The 22,768-nt window shown below is 38.7% G+C and overlaps 1 protein-coding gene across 1 annotated transcript in view; it reads left to right on the plus strand.

The window, feature by feature from the left end:
- The window catches only part of LOC124709134 (sodium channel protein para), an 878,324-nt gene that overhangs the window by 223,477 nt on the left and 632,079 nt on the right, over nt 1–22,768 (plus strand). The window lies entirely within an intron of this gene.

Raw genomic sequence — 22,768 nt, forward strand, 5'->3', positions numbered from 1 at the left:
TTCAATGTGGCATACATTTTACATAAAATTTACACATTTAATTGTGAAGGTTTTATAGGCTATACCTGTGGTATTATGTGTATTTGATCAATCAGAAATGGTTTCATTTACAAATCGATCTGCAATTGTGTTGATCGTTATGAAGAACATTGACATATTTTGCTGTTTTTCTTTTATGTGACACATTTACCATAAACGATATGCCTGGCCTGGATACATCTCTTTTAACTGAAGATGTAGTTAGCTGAAAGTAAACATATTAAAATGACACATTTTATGCTGCTCAGTTTAAATTGAACCTCACTTCAGTGGTTTTTGTGCACTACCATGTGGAAATATTTTATGTGAAAATCAGCAAGAAGTATGAGGTGTGTTCAAAAAGAAACTGAACTTTTGAAATAGCATGCAAGCAGTAGAAGGAGTGCACTGAAACTATTGAGGGCACACAGAAGTCAGTTTAGACAACAAACTGCCATTTTCTGATTTTAGCTCTGAGAATTAGTAAGAGAGCTACAGCTAATGAAGTGAGCATGTACAAAAGTAGCTCGTCAGATTAGTGTCAAAGTGACAATCAGAGAGCTTGAAGAACAAGGTATAAGTGAAATTTTGCTACATCAGCTTGCTTAGAAATCATGTGGGAAGGACTGTAGAGTCACACTCAGTGGTATGAGTGGCTTAAGCATTTTCACGATGGCAGAATGTCGGTCGGTGATGATCCTGCACGACCTTCCACATCAACAGATGATGATCAGTTCGAGAGAGTTCATGCTGTGATTTACAGAAATCATCATTTAACTGTTGGAGAAGTTGGTGTTGAATCCAAACTCGCATGAGGGATGCTGTGCACAGGAAGAGGCCTGAATTGGGAGAAAACCAGACTTGAATGTTATATTATGACAATGCATTGGCTCACACATCATTCCTTGTCTCCAGCTATCTTGCAAAACATCACGTTCCTGTTGTTCCTTATTCATTGTATTCTCCAGGTGTAGCCCCAGCAGACTTTTTCTTGTTTCCCAAAATTAAAACCACATTGAAAGGAAGTTGTTCCAACCTACGTAGGAGATACAGGGTGATGCAAAAAGAGATCTGTGCGCCAACCCAGAAAATGCACTCCAGGAGGTTTTCTAAAAGTGGAAGAAGTGATGGGAATGGTGTGTCACCAGTAGAGGGAACTATTTTGAGGAGGACAGTGCTTAAAGTGGATTACAATAAGCAATAAAGGTGTTATACCAAAAGTTTGATTTCTTTTTAAGCAAACCTTGTGTATGTAAAATTGGTAATCATAGATTATTAGTGTAGTACATCATCATTTGTAGTTCTTCAACATTACTGTATTCTCCATTACTTTTTAATTATGTTTCTTGTCTATTCTCTTCTTTCTCTCTTCGTAGCAGATCAGCATGCAATGTATAATAATTTTACTTATGAACACCACCAGAAATGAATTTAATTCCTCTTGATTTTTAAAATTGTTGCTGAAAAACCACAAAATATATGAAATTAGTTAATAGCAGACTGGTAGTATTATGATACTGCCTGAGAGACCACTCAGAACAAACTTTACTGGAGGAATAAATGCAAAACAATGCTATAAGATCAGTTATAGGTTAACCCATACTATACTTGTCGTAACTAAACAGAACAGTTTCTGAAATTATGTTTTAAAAATCAATGTCTATTTTGAAGAACTGAATACACAATAAGTATTATTTTTCTAAATTTAGCACAGTGTGCTGCAAGGGATTCTACAAGAAAACTAGGGATTATTGTACACAAGATTTTAAAGAGTTCATAGTACATTATCTCAGCATATATCAATGAGTTCATTTCAGAATTCACCATGTTTTCTCTGAAAAACCCATGTAACCCAATTTTTTCTATGAAAAACTGTAAGTGAGATTTATATGTAAAATAAGGATAAGGCAACAACTTACTTAAAGCAAGTGTGTATGTGTGAGTGTGTGTGCATTCGCGCACATGTCCGAGTGTACATGAATGTGTGTACTATTGCTACAAAAAGAACTAGTGCTCAAAGCTAGTGAGAATCCTAGTTTTTTTATGTGTTTGTGTGATCCACACTTTGATTTGTTTTAAGTGAGTGGTTGTCTTTCCCTTATTTTATGTATTGCACCATGCAGGAATTTCCATTATTATTATGTAAGTGAGATTACTTTTGAGTTAACAGAAAATGTGCTAACCAAAGGTACCAATATCTTGAGCACAAAAATAGATCTTAGTACTTACAATTTCTGTAGTTAGGGTATTATTGACTTAGGTTTGTATGTGATAGGAATTTTTCTTTTCCTTTTATTAATTTAAAGGAATTTCATTCATAATGTGTTCTGTAGACAGAACCCAACTCACTTACCAATAGAAGTGATAACCAGTGTCATTCAAGAATAATGCCAGAGACCATTGCTTTTAGGAGCTATGTGAATTTGTTTGAATATTTATATTGTTTTAATCTATCTGAGTGAAAACATCCTACTTTTCAAAAATTGTGTATCACTACAAGAGTTTTATTTGGCCTGAACAGAACAATATGTGGAGGTTAGTATTCTAAGTGGCCTATACCATTATCAAACTACTCTGAGTACATTTTATATCACTGCTTTGTTAGGTCACTAAAATCAACAGATCACACATTGTTAAAAATTGTATTTGGTGTCACGTTTTGGTACAGTCCATCATCAGAACATCTGTGAAATGAAATGTAATTTCTGTACAAGTACAAGCTCAATTTACGCATGACATCAAAAGTAAAAGTATATGAAAACATTCACAATTAACTTTACAGACCATATAAAACATCTTAATAATAGTATTATATCAAATTATAATCATATTCTTGATATCAGAGATCTGCTGATGGTGGACTGCTCTTTCAAAAACTAACTACAATTAGTTTTTGTGGATTGTGTTCCACAGTGTTGATAAATCTTAGAAATGACATATTGTAATATGTGAAGCTACTGTATAACTTATTTTTAATTGTACAACTAGTTTGTCAAAGAGCACTATCCGGTCCAAATTTTTGTTAATAGCAGGTGTTGCATCTATATACAAGGGCTATTTGTAAAGTAACCTTTTGACATTCCCCTTACCTGGCATTCTTGTTGCATTCATCTACATCAACATGGACACTGCAAATCACACTTAAGTATCTGGCAGAGGGTTCATCAAACCACTTTCACAATCATTCCCTATAAATCCAATCTCAAATAGCACCCCAAAAATATGAACACCTATATCTTTCCATGCAAGCTCTGATTTCCCATATTTTATTACGATGATTGTTTCCGCTTATGGAGGTTGATGCTGACAAAATATTTTCGCATTCGGAGCAAGGAATTGGTAATTGAAATTTCGTGAAAAGGTCCTGCCACAACGAAAAACACCTTTGTTTTAATGATGTGCACCCCAAATGCTGGAAAATCCAGGATGTAACAACATTAGAGAGGAAAGTTGCTACACACCATATAGTAGAGATGCTGAGTCATGGTAGGCACAACAAAAGATTCACAAATTATAGCTTTTGGCCATTAAGGCCTTTGTCAGCAATAGACACACTCGCACACACACACACTCACGCAAATGCAACTTGCACACATGTCTGCAGTCTCAGACAACTGAAACCACACTGCCTCAGACAAATGAAACCATACTGCCGTGGTGTTTCAGTTGTCTGAGACTGCAGACATGTGTGCAAGTTGTGTTTGCATGAGTGTGTGTGTGTGTAAGTTTGTGTGTCTATTGCTGACAAAGGCCCTAATGGCTGAAAGCTATACTTCTGAGGATATCTACTTCTTGCTTTCTCCGTTTGGCAGCTGTTCTTGGTTGAAATTCTGGAATATTTATGTCCTCTTCTTTGGCTTAACATATCTGGAAGTCTCAGATGTGTATGTACTGAAAACATTCTGGAAGCTGATGCTATGACAGATAGTGCCAAATGATCTTTATCCCACTTTATTTGCACTTTACCGTTGTTGATGGGCAGTTCCAGTTTACCAAATCATGGTTTAGACAGGTAAAGAGATGCACATCTACTCCTTTTCATGCACATACAGAAGAAAACTCACCCAACCATTAATTGCAGTCACAGTGTAGGTTGAACTTCACATTGGCACAAATTACAGTGACAGAAACATGAAACTGACTGTGCACACAAAATAACTTGCAGTACAATCACCAGCAATAATAACACTGCCCAGTAAATAGTAGTTATGTTTACTAATGAATGCGAAATATGACCTGTATGGTGCATAAATGACATAGTTTTTACATGAAACAGTGGAAAGTCTAGGTTGGAATATCAACAATACTATGAAAAGGAAAGTTTAATGCAAATGGATAGATAAAAAATCTTCTCACCAAGTGGCAGCTGGGGAACATACACACAAAAGGATGTAACTTTTACAAGCTTTTGGAGCCAGTGGCTCCTTCTTCTACTAGAAGAGTTGAAGGGGAAGGAAGGGGGGTGATGGAAGAGGACTGGAGAGATTTAGGAAAAAGAGTCAGTTCATAAAAGTCACCTAGAAGACCAGGTCAGGAGACTTACCAGACTGGATGAGAAAGAAAGGATAGCTTGGTACTCTCCAGGAAGATGACACATTGACTTACAGACAGGCACAAAAAGGCTGTCACACATTGAGCTTCAGGCCAAAGCCTTCTTTATAAAGGAAATACACACTCACATTCACACAAGCAAACACGCCTCATTTACAAGACAGCTATCTCTGTTTTCTCTCTGGCTGGAGCAGCCAGAGATAGCAGTCATGTGTATGAGGTGTGGTTGCTTGTTTGAATGTGTGTGTGTGTTTCCTTTCTGAAGTAGCCTTTGGCCGAAAGATCAATGTGTAGCAGTCTTTTCAGTGTGTCAACAACTCAACATGTCATCATTATGTTGAGTAGAAAACTACCCTTTTCATAATATTGTTCACAGTTTTTACATGTGTGGTATCAAAACAAAATTTGTACTGGAAAATTATCTCTAAAACTGGTCATACAATTAAAAATAAATTATATAGCAACATCACATGTTATTGATATATCATTTCTAACTACAAATAAATGCAACAGATGGAATAGCCATATAGCTGTAATTGTGTTAAATGCTTACAATAAAAGTAAATGGATAAATTAATAATAAAATAGTCCTACTAGTAATGCAAAGATAATAGGAGCAAACACCTATAAATAAAATTTAAAATGCTGTAGTCAAAAGTGTATAAATAATAAATAAACATAAATCAGAATGGGGAAAAGGAGTAGGGAAGGCACCAGGTATGGGGAATATCTTTATTCGCATATGGTGCTACCGTACTATCAAAATTTACTTAATAATTATACTTTCATTGTATGCTTAACATTAAACTTGCAGTTTAAAATTGTGTGCTGGACCAAAACTAAAACTTGGGACCTTGCCTTTCATGTGGGCAAGTGCTCTGCGGACTGAGCTATCCAAGCATGACTCTCCACCTGTCCTCACAGCTGTACTTTCAACAGTACCTCATCTCCTACCTTCTGTAATTCATTGTGGAGATAGCACTTTTTAAGACATTTGTAAATGCATATGTGCTACCTGACAATTTCAGTGTTTCATTGTTTTGTAAATTTTGTTAGAACAGTAGCACCATAAGTCAGTAAACATAATTCTCCCCATACCTAATGCTACCTCTCTCATTCTCCCAGTTCTGGTTTATGTGCATTTCCTATAGAACTTAGGGTGATTCTTTCTTCTGTAATGTGAGATTCCAAAATGGTGTGTATCATTGGTTCTGAACCATATGAGCTACAGTTGGTTTGTGGGTTTTGTGATTATTGCCCTGCTGATCTCCCGCCCCCCACCCCCCCACCCCCACCCACACCCCTCCCCTCCGGTCCTCCCCTCCCTGCATCCCTCCCCATCACCCATCAGCCCTCAAATGGACCACATGATTTATTTTTTTTGTTTATACTCATTTGACTGTTGTTTTTAATTTTGTTTATAGGTGTTTTTTGTGTAACCTTCATGTTTTGTGTAATACTATTTTTGTTATTAATTTGCCCGTCTACTTTTAATATATACATTCAAGATCACCACAGCCACACAGCTGTAACAACTGGGGCATGCATTTGTAGTTAGTTTTTGAAATGGCAGCCTGCCATCAGTTGAACACTGATATTGAAAATATAATTATGTGACACAGTACTATGTCTTACAGTATTTTTATGCTCTTTGAACTATTGTGAATACTTTTAAACATTTTTATTCATAATGTCATGTATACTTTAATGGCAGTTATGTTTCATTTGACAAATGTTCTGATGATGGACTACTCCCAAAACCTGTCATGACGTATAGTTCTTAACAAAAGGTGATCTGTTGATTTTAGTGACTTAATAAAGCTGTGATAAGATGTGCTAAAAATTTATCTAATGGTCGCTGGCCTCCTGCATGTCTTTATGTCGCAGCTTGACATTAGCAATCAAGACTGACCTCTTGTGTTTCCAGCCTTGACTTAAATGTTCCACTGTCTTCCATTAATACCTTACTTTAAAATAAACATTGATTGAGCAATTCCAATCCATGTAATCTCAATATAAAGGAAAATCCTTGGGTACGAGAAACATATCATGGAAGATGTAAACACAGAGAAACCAGTGATATAAGTGGGTTCCATGTGCTACACTAACTGCTAACAGTAATGTTCCACAATCATTTGGGTGTGCATCCAGAACAAAATTATTTCTTCTTCCAGTATTTTGGCTGATGACAACACAGCCATTTTGAACATGAGTTGGTGACAGAATCAAAACCACTTGCCACAGTCATTTGGAGTAAATGCAAGTGCATCAAGGATAAGTCTGTCAGCAACAAGAGCGTCAGTCAAATCAAATGAAAATTCTTATATCACATAACGTGCCTCAAACAGTCAAAGATTGTGGCATACATGACTTGTCCATTATAAAACTACATTCAGACTAATAACATTAGTCTAAGACAAATATTACTATAGACAGTTATCATGAAAAAGTAATCTGTGGTTATAATACATGTGGTGTCACTGTTTTTTAGGTGGATATTATATTACATGGTCATCATTCAAGAAATTTTCTACACTGTAATAGCATTTACTTTTCAAATATTTTTCCTGGTCTTCTTCAGTATTTCTTAGATTCGGTCACACTTCCCCTTCCTGATTTTATTTACAAATTTTATATCCATATAGTAAGGACTGTTTTTGTATAGTTTTAGTCTGTGGGTTCTGTGGTAACTTGCTTCATGTGTAGTATTGTACTGATGCATGAAGCAGTCACTCTCAAAAATTTGTGAGTTTCTGTGTGTGTGTGTGTGTGTGTGTGTGTGTGTGTGTTTATATATACATGTTGTTGTTGTTGTTGTTGTTGTCTTCAGTCCAGAGACTGGTTTGATGCAGCTCTCCATGCTACTCTATCCTGTGCAGGCTTCTTCATCTCCCAGTACCTACTGCAACCTACATCCTTCTGAATCTGTTTAGTGTATTCATCTCTTGGTCTCCCTCTACAATTTTCACCCTCCACACTGCCCTCCAATACTAAATCGGTTGATCCCTTGGTGCCTCAAAATATCCCCTACCAACCGATCCCTACTTCTAGTCAAGTTATGCCACAAATTTCTCTTCTCTCCAATTCTATTCAATACCTCCTCATTAATTATGTGATCTACTCATCTAATCTTCAGCATTCTTCTGTAGCACCACATTTTGAAACCTTCTATTCACTTCTTGTGTAAACTATGTATCGTCCATGTTTCACTTCCGTACTCCATACAAATACTTTCAGAAACGACTTCCTGACACTTAAATCTATACATGATGTTAACAAAGTTCTCTTCTTCAGAAACGCTTTCCTTGCCATTGCCAGTCTACCCCACAGCATCACCCGATTTAATTCGATCACATTCCATTATTCTCATTTTGCTTTTGTTGATGTTCATCTTATATCCTCATTTCAAGACACTGTCCATTCCGTTCAGCTGCTCTTCTAGGTCCTTTGCTGTCTCTGACAGAATAACAATGTCATCGGCAAACCTCAAAGTTTTTATTTCTTCTCCATGAATTTTAATTCCTACTCTGAATTTTTCTCTTGTTTCCTTTACTGCTTTCTCAATATACAGATTGAATAACATCGGGAATAAGCTACAACCCTGTCTCACTCCCTTCCCAACCACTGCTTCCCTTTCATGCCCCTCGACTCTTTAACTGCCATCTGGTTTCTGTACAAATTGTAAATAGCCTTTCGCTCCCTGTATTTTACCCCTGCCACCTTCAGAATTTGAAAGAGCATATTCCAGTCAACATTGTCAAAAGCTTTCTCTAAGTCTACAAATGCTAGAAACATAGGTTTGCCTTTTCTTAATCTAGCTTCTAAGGTAAGTCGTAAGGTCAGTATTGCCTCATGTGTTCCAATATTTCTACAGAATCCAAACTGATCTTCCCCGAAGCCCACCTCCTTGGGTGGGGTAGGGGGTAACTTTTAAATCTTAAATGGAAACACCCATTTTTATTGCAGATTTGTATTCTCCATACAAAAGTAATCAAGTTTTGTCTGAAACACTTTTTAAACCATTGATGGATGGCTCTGAAATCGAGAAACATTAAAATTGGGGAAGAACTTTGATTTATTTAGAATGATCCGAGAAGGACACGTCAAATCAATACAAAATGTACACCAATTCTTTCAATACGCCAAATTCAGCTATTCTGTTACAAAATGTATCCTACCTGCCACAGTTTTTGATGGATGGAGGCGGAATAGTATTAAAATCTCGTTATGGAACTCTTCAGAATTGCATTACTCACCTGACTGTGGCGCTACTGTGGCCAAACTGTGAACTATGGCTGAGTATAAAGGTCGGTGCAATGAGATCAGATGTCACTTCACTTTCAGATTGTGAACTGTAAACATCAACTGACGAAAGTAAATTATTCTTTAGCAATACATGGCTCACTATCCTCCTACAGAGATTGTTGATATGATATTAACTTTAGGTGAATGCCATAACAATTATGCTGCAGCTGCACAATTTTATGTGGATTATTTTGCAAACAGACGACATCCAAGCGAAAACATTATTTGAAATTGCATTCAATGAGCTCGAAATGGATACATGCACCATCCAACTCATCATCGCAAATACAATGAAAATGATGCTCATACCCTTACTGTTCTCGTCTGTGTTCAACTGGATCCAGAAATTAGTAGTCGTGCGATTCAGAGACAAACTGGAATACTGAAATCAATTGTTTTGAGGATTTTGAAGGGACATAAATATCATGCATATCATATGACACTGACACAGGCATTAACACCGAAAGATATGCAAATACGCTTGCATTTCTGTCAATGGGCCATGGAAATGAGAAGAGCTGACAGTTATTTTTTTTAGATACGTTATGTTCACTGATGAAGCCACATTCAAAAACAAGGTGAGTTAAATCGTCATTATTGTCACTGTTGGTCCCCTGTCAATCCAAACTGGCACAGACCCGTTGACAATCAACACAAATGGCTGTTAATGGTCTGGTGTGGAATTTGAAATGGTTACTTGATCGGACCATATTTTTTTGACTGAAATGTTACTGGGGAATCTTATGTACAACTTCACCGCAGTGATTTGTTAGAGCTATTGGAAGATATTAATTTAGGCAACGGATGTGGTTCCAACAGGATGGAGCAGCTCCCCATTGTGCTAAAAATGTGCAGAACATTTTAAATTTATGGTACCCTGGTTGGTGGATAGGATGCGGTGGACCAATTCAGTGACCTCCACGTTCACCAGACGTAACACCTCCTGATTTTTTCTAGTGGGATTATTTAAAAAATATTGTTTATGAAAGACAGCCCACAACCCGAAACGATATGGGGCAACGCATTCAAAGAGCATGTGCAGCCATACCACGGGATGTGCTGCTCAAAACTGTGGATAACTTTCGCAGACGATTAACATTATGCATTGTAGCAAATGGGGATAATTTTGAACAAATTCTCTGTGGCTAATTTCATTAATTAAGCACCCCAAATTGTGAGAGGCAAGGGGACTTGCACTAATGAAGCACCCCAGCATGTGAGAGGCAAGAAGACTCACACTAATGAAACACCCCATGGGAACATCATTCTACTACATCTTTGTTGTTTTCCTGGGTAATGCTTAAAGTAGGATACAGTACATTTTGTACAAAAATAGCTTAATTTGGCATAACGAAAGAAGGGAGGCAGGGGCTGGAGGTCATGTGTAGTATCATTTGATGCCCTCCTTTGAGCTTGTGAACATGTCTTATCCACTATTTTTACCCGATGTTTTTGAGATAGCACACCCTGTGTGTGTGTGTGTGTGTGTGTGTGTGTGTGTGTGTGTGTATATATATATATATATATATATATATATATATATATATATATATATATATATATATCTAAAAAGAAAGATGATGAAACTTACCAAACAAAAGCGCTGGCAGGTCGATAGACACACAAACAAACACAAACATACACACAAAATTCTAGCTTTCGCAACCAATGGTTGCCTCGTCAGGAAAGAGGGAAGGAGAAGGAAAGACAAAAGGATATGGGTTTTAAGGGAGAGGGTAAGGAGTCATTCCAATCCCGGGAGCGGAAAGACTTACCTTAGGGGGAAAAAAGGACAGGTATACACTCGCACACACACACATATCCATCCACACATACACAGACACAAGCAGACATTTCAAAGAGTTTCAACTTTGCCTTTACAAATGTCTGCTTGTGTCTGTGTATGTTCGGATGGATATGTGTGTGTGTGTGCGAGTGTATACCTGTCCTTTTTTGCCCCTAATGTAAGTCTTTCCGCTCCCGGGATTGGAATGACAACTTACCCTCTTCCTTAAAACACACATCCTTTCGTCTTTCCCTCTCCTTCCCTCTTTCCTGACGAAGCAACCATTGGTTGCGAAAGCTAGAATTTTGTGTGTATGTGTGTGTTTGTTTGTGTTTCTATCGACCTGCCAGCGCTTATATATATATAGAGGGAAGCATTCCATGTGGGAAAAGTATATCTAAAAACAAAGATGATGAGACTTACCAAACAAAAGCACTGGCAGGTCGATAGACACACAAACATACACACAAAATTCAAACTTTCGCAACAAACGGTTGTTTCATCAGGAAAGAGGGAAGGAGAGGGAAAGACGAAAGGATGTGGGTTTTAAGGGAGAGGGTAAGGAGTCATTCCAATCCCAGGAGCGGAAAAACTTACCTTAGGGGGAAAAAAGGACAGGTATACACTCGCACACACACACACACACACACACACACACACACACACACACACACACACACACACACACACATAACCATCTGCACATATACAGACACAAGCAGACATTTGTAAAGGTAAAGAGTTTGGGCAGAGATATCAGTTGAGGCAGAAGTACAGAGGCAAAGATATTGTTGAATGACAGGTGAGGTATGAGCGGCGGCAACTTGAAATTAGCGGAGGTTGAGGCCTGGTGGGTAACGGGAAGAGAGGATATACTGAAGGGCAAGTTCCCATCTCCAGAGTTCTGATAGGTTGGTGTTAGTGGGAAGTATCCAGATAATCCGGACGGTGCAACACTGTGCCAAGATTTGCTGGCCGTGCTCCAAGGCATGTTTAGCCACAGGGTGATCCTCATTACCAACAAACACTGTCTGCCTGTGTCCATTCATGTGAATGGACAGTTTGTTGCTGGTCATTCCCACATAGAAAGCTTCACAGTGCAGGCAGGTCAGTTGGTAAATCACGTGGGTGCTTTCACACGTGGCTCTGCCTTTGATCATGTACACCTTCCGGGTTACAGGACTGGAGTAGGTGGTGGTGGGAGGGTGCATGGGACAGGTTTTACACTGGGGGCAGTTACAAGGGTAGGAGCCAGAGGGTAGGGAAGGTGGTTTGGGGATTTCATAGGGATGAACCAAGAGGTTACGAAGGTTAGGTGGACAGCGGAAAGACACTCTTGGTGGAGTGGGGAGGATTTCATGAAGGATGGATCTCATTTCAGGGCAGGATTTGAGGAAGTTGTATCCCTGCTGGAGAGCCACATTCAGAGTCTGATCCAGTCCCGGAAAGTATCCTGTCACAAGTGGGGCACTTTTGGGGTTCTTCTGTGGGGGATGCTGGGTTTGAGGGGATGAGGAAGTGGCTCTGGTAATTTGCTTCTGTACCAGGTCGGGAGGGTAGTTGTGGGATGCGAAAGCTGTTTTCAGGTTGTTGGTGTAATGGTTCAGGGATACCGGACTGGAGCAGATTCGTTTGTCACGAAGACCTAGGCTGTAGGGAAGGGACCATTTGATGTGGAATGGGTGGCAGCTGTCATAATGGAGGTACTGTTGCTTGTTGGTGGGTTTGATGTGGACAGATGTGTGAAGCTGGCCATTGGACAGATGGAGGTCAACGTCAAGGAAAGCGACATGGGATTTTGTGTAGGACCAGGTGAATCTGATGGAACCAAAGAAGTTGAGGTTGGAGAGGAAATTCTGGAGTTCTTCTTCACTGTGAGTCCAGATCATGAAGATGTCATCAATAAATCTGTACCAAACTTTGGGTTTGGCAGGCCTGGGTAACCAAGAAGCCTTCCTCTAAGCGATCCATAAATAGGTTGGTGTACGAGGGGGCCATCCTGGTACATAACAGACGATGGAATTGTGTGTGCGTGCGAGTGTATACCTGTCCCTTTTTCCCCCCATATATATATATATATATATATATATATATATATATATATATATATATATATATATATATATGAGGAAAGCTACATGCTTTTATTTTAGGGGTGATATGATTCTGAACAAAAAACTTCATATGGACGTATGCTCTATTCCGAATGGTTTCCGAAATAGAACACATAACACATTTAATATCACTTTTGAATGTTATTCTTGAGTAACTCGAAAACCGCACCCTCCAGCAAAAATGTGTCTCAGTACAAAATTGACCTATATTAAATTTCCTACAAAAAATGTCCTATTCATTTTTTTCTCTAGAACTAATGGTTTGTGTGAAGAGAGCGTGAGAATGGTGAAAAACTCACTCGACGCGCATGCCCTGTAGCTTACCTAGGTTTTGTAGCCCAATATGAGGTAGTTTCCTGACTCGATAGACCACAAGTGTCCCATATCAGACTGTTCGTCTCAACTTGCTACCTCAATATGCTACCTGAAATTGGCCTACAAAAACTATGTAAGCTACAGCGCATGCACGTTGAGCAAGTTTTTCAACATTCTCGTACTCTCTTTGCACAAACCATTAGTTCTAGAGAAAAAATGAATAGGACCTTTTTTGTAGGATATTTAATATAGTTTAATTTTGTAGTCAACACGTTTTCGCTGGATGGTGTGATTTTTTTAGTTATTCAAGAGAAACGTACAAAAGTGATATTAAATGTGTTCTATCTCGGAAACCATTCAGAATGGGCATATGTCCATATGATGTTTTTTGTTCAGAATCACTAATACTATCATCCCTCAAAGCATGTACCTTTCCTCCTAACTCATCCTGAAAATCCGTGGAATTGACATTACATCTAGCTTTTCAAATAAAGGTTTTCAGTGTTGTTTCTTTTTAGCTCCCCCGGTGACTCCGATGACCGTTCTTTGTAGTCTAAATGCTTTGAGCTCATTCGTTTTCTCATACCGCAGAAAATTATACTATGCTTAACTACTGAAACAAAATATGCGTGATGTACAGTTCTTTTCGTAACTAAATCAGTGATACCGTATAAGACATTCATGACATACACAAGACTGTTCAGTGGAGTCAGTACACTGTGTGCCTGATAGCTCCACAATATATTTTTATTAAAATATTTCATCCATATAGCTTATTTCACTTATACATTGTGCTGATTGTTTTGTGGTGAAGCAATTTCTGATTTTGCAACATTTGACTTCAAATTATTGTGTTTGACCCATGCCTCCACTTCTCCAAATGTCTGCTCAGTATAATGGATTGAGTCTTCATCAGTTTAGCAACAGGGTATTGCTGCTGATTCATCTGTGTCTGCAGCTAGTTTGACAAGTCAGTGATATAACACAAAAATAGTGATGATCCTAATATTGAACCTTATGGAACACCTAATTGAATGTATTTCCAGCCAGAAAGGAATTTATTACCACTTTATTTCCAAATATCCTTTGTTTTCTGTTTGCTAACTATGATGACATCCAACTAAGAATTTTTTTTTTTTTTTTTTTTTTTTTTTTTTTTTTTTTTTTTTTTTTTTTTTTTTTTTTTTAAAAAGCCATAGCTAGTCAGTTTTTGAAAAGGCAGGTCATAATTTACCGTCTTGAAGGCTTTGGTAAGGTTGCAAAATGCTTGACACACACATTCCGTTATCAGGACAACTAACCTTTTGATCAATTCATTTATTGTTTTGGCTGTGCTGCAACCTTTATTGAAACCAACCTGACTGCGTAAATAATGTTATGGATTGAATTATAATTTTCTATATGTTTACATGCAGGCCTTTCAATATTTTTGGAAACATTGGTAATACTAAAATAGGCCTATAGTTTTGCATTTCAATGTATCTGCCCTTTTTCTGAATTGGCTGAACTGCAGCATATTTTAAATGATCTAGAAAACATCCTGCTTCAAAAGACTGATTATGAGCAAGAGTGGGTGTGCAATACAGGGTGTGTAAATAAAGTTTCAAGACTGGTCACAAAACACAAAATTTATTGAATACTTTCATACATCGGACTAAAACTCTTCAAAATAGGTGCCTTGAGAGTCCACACACTGCTGCCAACAAGATTTCCACTGCTGGTAAGCTCCCTGGAGCTCCTTAACCAGAATGCTGTTCAAAACCCTTGTCGAAATCTTTTGGACCACTGCGATGCTCTCAATCCACTTCCCTTTCAGGTCTCTCTTCATCTGGGGGAACATAAAGAAGTCACTGGGGGCAAGGTTGGGACTATCAGGTGGCTGCGATAGCATTGCCACATTCAACCGGGTCAGAACTTCAGTGACTGCAAAGCAAGTGTGAATGGTTGCATTGTCATGGTGGAGCACCCAGTCATCTTTCTTCTCCGGGCATACTTAGCGGATTTGATTCCTCAAATGGCGGACCACTCCAGTATAATACTGACCACTGACAGTCTGTCTGGCAGGCGCTAACTCTTTGTGGATCATTCCATTTGCGTCAAAGAAAGCAATGAGCATGCTTTCCACATGTGACTTGCTCATGTGGGCTTTCTTCGGCTTTGGTGATGTGGAAGCGTGCCACTCCAAGTGTTTCCTCTTTGACTCTGGATTGTATTTGAAGACCCAGGTCTCATCACCAGTGACCACTTTGCCCAAAAAATCAGGTTCGGTTTGTAAATGTTCAAGCATTTCCTGCGAAACAGTGAGGTGCTGCTCTTTCTGTTCATCCGAGATCACTTTAGGGACAAGTTTCGCTCACACTTTTCTCATCATTAGATCTTCTATCACTAGCTGAAATGTATCTGGTGATTCAAACCCACTTCATCTGCAATCATTCTGATGCTGAGGCATCGGTCACTGTTTAAAACAGATTTTCGTCAGTTCTGCTTGTTGAAGGCCTTCCAGAGCATTCATCATCCTCCACATCTTCGTGGCCATCTTTGAACCTCTTGTGCCGCATGAAAACTATGGCATGTGACATGGCATATTCTTTATAGGCATCTTGAATCATTTCTAACGTTTCTGTACCATTCTTGTTCAGTTTTACACTAAATTTGATTGAACTCGATGCTCGAAGAGGCGCTGCATTTTGGACGCTCCAATTTCTCGATCATGTTTTGAAACAGACACTCTCTGCACTTGCAATGTTTTCACTCCAGCATTTTGCCGGCAAATGCTGATGCTTGGCTTGCTTAGCCAACACCACCCACCCCCCCACCCCCACCCCCACCATCACCGCCAACCACCACCACCTGGTGTAGGTGGTGAGACCAGTCTGCGTGCACACTGCTACTCACGAAAAGGTCAGTCTTGAAAATTTATATACACACCCTGTACAATGACGGACTATTTTATTATTCAGCTTTTTATTTGTGACCTATGGCTGACTCTTTCATTGCTGACATCTTCTCTCTGATGCACATGCATTTAGTCCACAGTATATTTGAACAGGTGGTTGAAATTATGTCATTGACTCACCTTGGAAATAGATGTACAGTTATCAGCTGAAATATAAGAAGAAGAAATAATTTTGTCTCAGATACACACCCAAAAGATGAAGGAATATTCTGTCTGCTGGGAAAACTTCAAGAGATGCTTACTAACAGTAGTTATTCTCCGAATTTGTGATGATAATCAAGGACATTTGCTAATGAATTGTAGGTGAAATGCTCACATGTAATGTTTTATTAAAAATATAGAAATTTGCTACTGAAATTTATGATGTAGCAGATTTTAAGTATAATGCCTGCAAGTTCTGTTACTGACACTTTGTATCAGCGAAGCATTACTGTGCCAAGTTTGCCACCAAACCCCTAGAATTTTTTTGTCCTGTCTAGAGTAGAAAATTAAGAACCTGTAATACATAGTGCACTTAAAGATATTACTCATGACTGATATTATGAATTTTAACCTATGAGTTTGGTGTAGTTTGGATGTGAAAATGAAAGACATAATGATACAAGTATGTGGGTATACAACCTGATGAAAACATTGCTTTACCTCTGAAAGTATTTTTTTCTGATTGTGTATGGGAAATTTCTTCTATTACTTTAGAATGTTTGAGGAAGGGATAATTTTTATGGGCTTCAGGAATAGAATACATTCAAAATCACAAGGAAACTCTCGTAAAGGAAGGATAACAAAATATATGAAAAAAGAAAGAAGCATGTGTCAGTGAAGTTTGATGTTATTGGAGCTTGTAAAGCCTTCCATTAGAATAAAGTAACAGACATTCCTTTACAATTCAACTTCTTCTTACAAAACTCATACATGATGAAATATATAGTGGAGTTCTTTTTCTACCACCGCTATTTTATAACTTGAACTATATTCCCATCACATTTGTATTCTGTGTCGTGTTTGTACATATGATTGATTACTCAGAGCGTACTGGTGAACTGTTGAGAACAGAAACAAAGTATTTTTCAGAATATTAACATTAAGCAAAAGTTTAATATGAAATACAGGTCTTGATGTAAATTGTATTATGTTAATGGATAGTATCTTCTTTGAAGGCTGTGGCACATTCATTTATTTCGTTCACACATTTTGTTTTATAAAGCCTGTTATAAAGAAGAGCCTTCAGGGATGTGAATGAGTCAGTTATAGATTAACAGGGTGAAGCAAACATGGCTGGCTACTTCTGCAAAATAAACTAGCAATTAGGTATGACTAATGCTAATCTGTTCAAACTGATAATTATGGCAGTTACTTCTAGATTACTTTATTATACATATATCAGGAGTACAGAAGTTTGCATCAGAATATAAAAATTTATTCTTAAATTTTTGCAAATTGTGTTCCAATTGTGTTCCAAAAGTGCTTATGGATGACCACAAAATGAAGCAACTTGGCAGTGCTTTGACAATTCTTGCCCAGTACACTGATGAGGGAGATGAATTCTTAGATTGAAATGTGTGTGATTAAACTTGGATTTGTCATGTCACTGTGGAATCAACACAACAATCAGTGGAGTGGAGGCACTAGCAATCTTCCGAAGAACAAAAATTCAAACAATGTTGTCAGCACAAAAAATCATGTGCACAGTGTTCTGGGACAGGCAAGGCATTCTGCTTGTAGAGTTTGTTCAGAGAGGTGAAACTGTTTGTGCAGTATGATGCTGTGAAACATCGAGAAAACTTTGGCACACAATTCAAAACAAAAGTTGTAGAATGCTCAGTCATGGTATTGTGTTGCTTCATGACAGTGCACATGCCATTCTGCTTGTTTCACTCAAAACATTACTCAACAATTTGGATGGGAGCAGTTTGATCACCCTCTGTACAGCCAGATGAGATCTTGCCACTTCTGACTACCACTTGTTCTTGAACTTGAAGTGTGAATTTGGAGGAACGTACATCAACAGCAATGAAAATGCAAAAAGCAGTGTTCAGCAGTGGTTGTCTTCAATTGCGGCATCTTTCTGTGAAGAGGGCATAGAGAAGTTGTTTTCCTGCTCTGACAAATGTCTGAATGATAGTGACAGCTATGTAGAAAAATAGTTTACAAAATGCTCTTTCTTATAAAAATAAATTTTGGATTGGAAAAAAATTGCTTTATGTGTTTTTGTCCAAAATGGTACTTACTTTCCATACATACCTTTTAGTCAGGTAAGCCATCACAGCATGATTGTATCACATTGGATGGGTAAAACCAATTTTAATTACCCAGAGGCAAAAATCAACAATGACTTTGGTTTTTAATTGTCGTGAGACTGTCAGACAACATGTTCAAGTTGCTGTCTGCTGGTTTCTGTCACAAGTGGAAATCAAGAAACAGCATGTTCTGCAACAGATCAGGTTGTCTCATTGGTCACGTTCAGAATGTGTTGTGCACTGCATGGCTTCAGTTCAGCTACATTTTAGTCTTAGCACTGAACACAGCATTTTTCAGATGACCACACATCCAGAAGTCATGTGGATCAGGAGGTCTGGATGGCAAGGCTGTGGAGAAATGACAACTGATAATTGTAGAAGTTCCAAAATGCCACTGCAGCAGCTGCTTCACTGTCTATGTAGTGAGCAAAGGAGCACCATCTTGCATAAAAATGATCCTACCCATACATCGACACTGTTGAAGGGTTGGATTGACATTGGTGCACATAAGACTCACACCATTTACCAGCGACAATACAGGTAACATGACCTGCAGGACATGTCCCCTGGAAAAAAATATGTTCCTGTGATGAACAATGCCATCTAGCAGGCCAGCATAAAGCAACTCCTGAACATGGATAATTTTGTATGGATTGCAATGCAGGATGTTTCATAGAATTTTATGCAGTGTGCTCACAGGCACACCCAGAGTTGGGCAATTCCCCATGCACTGCATGTTTGTACACCACTGCTCAATCCCTTCTGCAGTGCTGTGGTCACATCTTCTACTGACATCAGATCAATCATTTTCCTCTCTCTGTCACATAGCAATTCAAAAGATACTATCATTTCAATTTTTGTAATCATGTTCTCTGTACATTTGGCAGACATCAGACCAGTGGCTTTTCTATACCTGTGAGTGTCTGTAACTTCTGCTGAGCTGCTGACGCACAGTTGTCATTCTTGTGGAAGATCTTTAGAAGCAGCAAGTAATCCCAACAGACATGTTGAGTATCTCAGGCATGAACTGGGGAACAGTCACATACCCCACATTTTTGATTTGGCATATTCTGCTGCTTACAGCACCATTTAATGCTAAAATTTTCATAATTTTTTTTTGTTTCTATAATGTTTCTCTCTTCCTCGATAATATTCTGTTTAAATTTGGTGTCTTGCTAAGCAGTGGTTCATTTTTCACAGCGTTTTGAAACTGGAACTGTACATCAAGATGCCCGGGGAAGTGGCTAACTTTACTAAGTCCATTGAAATCTACTTGAGAGCAAGAAACATTTCCTTTTGGAGGACTAATAGTGGAAATATTTGTGATCATACTTAACTTGGGATTAAACAAGTCTGAAACACTAGCCTGGATCTCTTCACCTCTTTGTATGGTGGTAATCTGGCAGCTATGCCCCTGATTAAAGAATCAGTGTATGAGGGTCTACAATTTTTACACTCAAACCAGCATTTACGAGTGAAGCCTTGAAAATCCTGTATCCAGGACACATAAGATTCATCACTAAGTTTCCCATATTTGTTACACTGCAATTGTGCTGCCACAATATGACTTTGATGGCAGAAATGCTCACTCAACAGATTTCACAGTTCACTACACACTAATGCCTCAGAGCTCATGTGCAGATGCTGCTTTTGAACAGTTTCGTAAAGACTACTACTGTTGTTGTGGTCATCAGTCCGAAGACTGGTTTGATGCAGCTCTCCACATACTCTGCCCTGTGCAAGCCTCTTCATCTCTGAGTAACTACTGCATACTTCTGAAACTGCTTATTGTATTCATCTCTTGGTCTCCCCCCACGATTTTTACCACCATGTTTCTCTCCAGTATTAAGTTGGTGATCCGTTGATGTCTCAGACTGTGTCCTATCAACCAATCCCTTCTTCTAGTCAGGTTGTGACACAAATTTCTGTTCTCTCCAATTCTATTCAGCACCTCCTCATTAGTTATGTGGTCTATCCATCTAATCTTAAGCATTTTCTGTAGCACCACATTTCAAAAGATTCTCTTCTCTTCTTGTCTGAACCATTTATCACCCATGTTTCACTTGCATACATGGCTACACTCCATACAAACACTTTCAGGAAATACTTCCTGACACTTTAGTCTGTACTTACCTTGTCTGGCTAGCCTCGCAGTCTAACCCGCTGCTTCCTGAGTTGGAAGGCGTGCCGGTCCCCGGCACGAATCCGCCCAGCAGATTAATGTCAAGGTCCGATGTGCAGGCCAGCCTGTGGATGGTTTTTAAGGTGGTTTTCCATCTGTGTCAGCAAATGCGGGCTGGTTCCCCTTATTCCACCTCAGTTACACTGTGTCACGATTACTGCACAAACACTGTTTCCACATATGTGTACACCATAATTATTCTACCACGGAAACATTTGAGGTTACACTTGCCTGGTATGAGACGTTCCTGGGGGGGTCCACTGGAGAGCCGAACCACACAATAACCCAGGGTTCGGTGTGGGGCTGCGGTGGGGTGTGTGGACTGCTGTGGCCTGTTGTGGGGTTGTGTACCACTGAGGGCTATGACAGGACAAAGCCTCTCTGTCAGTTCTAGATCTCTGGTTTAATACAATGCAATACAATACAATACAATAAGTCTATACTTGATGTTATCAAATTTCTCTTCTTCAGAAAAGCTTTTCTTACCATTGCTAGTCAACGTTTTATATTCTCTCTACTTTGGCGATCATCAATTATTTTGCTGCCCAAATAGTAAGACTCATCTACTGATTTCAGTGTCTCATTTCCTAACTTAATTCCGTCAGCATCACCTGATTTAATTTGAATACATTCCATTACCCTCGTTTTGCTTTTTTTGATGTTTATCTTATATCCTCCTATCAAGACACTGTCCATTCCATTCAATTGCTCATCCAAGTCCATTGCTGTCTCTGATGAATTACAATGTTATCGGCAAACCTCAGAGTTTTTATTTCTGTTTTGTTCCTGCTGTTATTCCTGCAGTATTATTTGAAGCTGCCAGAGTTCCAGAAATTTTTGATATGTCGTTATGAGCTTTATTGGTCATGAGATTCAATCTCACCGCCACTTTTGTGACACACTACCCAGGTGGAGGGATGCCACTAGGGGGTTTCATAGCATATGGTAAGACGATGAAAGGTCGATCATAAATGTGAAAAGACAAACAGATGGGAATTCAAATGTGAAGCCAAGAATTGTTGAAGCATACAAACAAAATGTGAATAGCAAACTGAGAGAAATAACCAAGGTCATGCGTGTCACTATGTGTGAATTGCAATGATGGTGACCAGGCAGCTTCAGATACATAAACACAACTGGCTGAGGAACGTGTCGTCACTTTCCTCATTACCTATGCAGCCAAAGGGTTCTGTCAACTCACACAGTGTCCACTATGGTCTTTCTGCAGCCATGAGATCATACAATTCTAAACGGCTAACTCTGGTGCATGTGTCTCAGTAATTATGCTTGAATCTGGCAACAATAGTAAAATTTCAGTAGTAGCTCATAAATTATTTAAAAACTGAATATGCCTTTGTTGTCATGCATGAACATTTTTCCAGAAAATTGTTTACATCCCTCATTCAATTATGAAAATTCAGAATGTTTCCTGCAACTGTCTCATGAGCAGAGAAAATTGAATGTTGTCAGGGAAATGCTTCAAATTGGTGTGTATTGTATTAATAATTGATATATTATGTACAAGAGGAGCAGTAAAAGACTGCTTTAGCTGTGGTGTAGTGAGTATGCTGTTCCATATTGCATCCCAGGTTAAATGTTTTATGTGCATGACATGTAAAGTGACATACAGTCCACAATGAAAATCATGTGATATTTCCCTAACATTTTGGGCTGAAAATAGTGAGTAGATTGCGAGCTGCTTCTTAATGTGTATCCTACTACGAAGAAAGTTCTTTGATTGGGTTGTTTCCTTGTGTACTGATGTGTATTGGATTGAAGAATGGAAAAAGGTACAAAATAAGAGAAGCAGGAAGCTCATGGTGAGGAAAATAGGAAAAGTTGTTGACTTATGCATAAACTTCTACCAGCCCCTCAGTATTTCATTAAGGAGCATTCACGGTCATGGCTAAGAACTTCATTTCAGACACATCTGTGCTATTGTACAACAGAAGGAATGGCCTCTATTTTTGTTAATATTGGTTATCTCATGATTAACTCCCAGCTCTTTTACTTCTTTGTAAGAATCTTTGTGATCTTCTTTTTTCTAGCCTTTATCATGTATCTTCACAGGGTCTGGAGTTTGTACTGTTAGTGATTAGGATGGCCTGATGCCCTTACTCTCACCGTCCCCTCCACCGTCTCGTGACAAAAAGTGTGTACCCCATCTGTTTGTGTCTAGTGTTAGCCAGGTCAAAGCATGAGAATGTTTGCAAATCGAATAATTGAGGTGTGATATGGGTACCAGCCCAGTGTTCACCCGGTCAGATGTGTCAAACAACCTGAAAACCACATTTAGGCTGGCCA

This window comes from Schistocerca piceifrons, chromosome 7 (genome assembly GCF_021461385.2).
Source record: "Schistocerca piceifrons isolate TAMUIC-IGC-003096 chromosome 7, iqSchPice1.1, whole genome shotgun sequence".
NCBI classification, from domain to species: domain Eukaryota; kingdom Metazoa; phylum Arthropoda; class Insecta; order Orthoptera; family Acrididae; genus Schistocerca; species Schistocerca piceifrons.